Source organism: Centruroides sculpturatus, unplaced genomic scaffold, assembly GCF_000671375.1.
Source record: "Centruroides sculpturatus isolate CEXI.00-Female unplaced genomic scaffold, Cexi_2.0 scaffold651, whole genome shotgun sequence".
Lineage (NCBI taxonomy): Eukaryota > Metazoa > Arthropoda > Arachnida > Scorpiones > Buthidae > Centruroides > Centruroides sculpturatus.
Genome location: NW_019384960.1, coordinates 196714 through 198303, shown reverse-complemented (window position 1 = coordinate 198303; position 1590 = coordinate 196714). Strand labels below are relative to the sequence as shown.

General features: G+C 27.0%; 1 long non-coding RNA gene across 1 annotated transcript in view; it reads right to left on the bottom strand.

Annotated features, from left to right (window-relative positions):
• The window catches only part of LOC111632439, an 11062-nt gene extending 10027 nt beyond the window's left edge, over window positions 1–1035 (bottom strand). Inside the window, exons 1-2 of the long non-coding RNA XR_002757859.1 lie at window positions 965–1035; window positions 785–869 (exon numbers count right to left, since the gene is read on the bottom strand). This is a non-coding gene — a long non-coding RNA (uncharacterized LOC111632439). The remainder of the gene's footprint in view (window positions 1–784; window positions 870–964) is intronic.
• Window positions 1036–1590: the final 555 nt, after the last annotated feature.

The window sequence follows — 1590 nt, the reverse complement described above, 5'->3', positions numbered from 1 at the left end:
TCTTGTGTTTTAGGTGATTAAAAAAAAAAAAAAAAAAAAAATGGGTAATGTTATATAACGAAAATACCAACAGGCTTTTTCGTTATTTATTTAAAAAAATCGAATTTAATCATATTATTGGGCTGTAATTGCAGAAAAAATTGCAGACCTATAAATTCTCACTGTCGTCTGTCTGTGTGTCAGTTTTTTTCTTAATCTCGAGAACAAACGAAGATAAAAGCAGAGGTAAAATAATGTGAAAAGATTAAAGGGACAAGACACCGATTAACTGTGTACGAACTTTTGGTGAAGATCGAAAGTTACGTTATTTAAACTAAAATCCTTACTCCTGAAAACAGTTAATAAATGACCGTCACAACCGCATTGTCAAACGAAAAGTATAATATACAGAGACAAACCACTATTAATTTCAAATGAAGAGCATATAATTTAAATTAAATACACTAAAAATATGATTATAAATTGCAGCTCGTCATTGTAACAATGCCATAATGTAATAAACAATTGCTCGTTTCATTGAAATCTAAAACATCTAAATTGGACTTTTCTCTGTTTAAGATTCTGATCAATTGAATTGACAATTTTAAATCTGTCAACTGAATTAATTATTATTGATAATATTAAATTTTATTTAAATCCTTAATCACTATACACAACGTATTCGCAACGTTTTTCAAACGTTATCATCTCCATTTAAATGAATGTAAATTTATGTACTGTATTACCTATTATTTTTATCAGTAGAAATATACTTTCATAGTGGTAAAAGCATTAAGCTTCTTACCTCTTTCGATTTTATAACCAGAATGACTCCAAATAGTGGATCCGTTTATGTTGTGTGTGAAAATTCGCTTTCCTTTAATATTTATCTGAAATAATATAAGATTACGTTATATTATTTGACAGGTTGATGTTTATAGAAAAACAAATACAATAACTATTTAAAGCATAAAAATACGCTTACTAATTAATTTTTTTTTAAATATGGCCACCAACTACTTTCTTTTAATGGTAGTGCCTGTCATCTATTTAATACCTTTCAAAGGAAAATCGTGTCAAATTTAGAAGTCCCGAACACATTTTAACATCATACAGCTTAAATATCATTGATTTTACAAATATAATACATTAAACTCAAACTATACGTACCTGAAATATTAATTTATAGATAGAACAGTAGATACGTTCGAAATATTATGTGGAATTAAGTATAAAATGAAGCAATGTTAGCTACTACCAATCAAACTACAAAATTTCTCTGAATAACACGTGACGCGTGTAAACAAAACTATTATAGTTACTGATCCCGACATAATAAAATATCTAGCAAGGAATTGCGTTACTTTTCCGGCTGTTATGAGATTTTATTTTGAAAACAATTTATTAATTATTAAGCAAATTAATACAGGGTGTCCCATAAATTTGTAGAAATTTAAAAATTCATAAATATTGAAAAAATTGATATATTTAAATGAGGTTTGCGTAGAAGTTATACTCGCGAAGATGGATTTTTGGTTAGAGAAAAAGAAAATTGTTCTAATTTCTTGCAAAAATAATAATTTATCAAGAAACATATCAGCGATGAGTAGT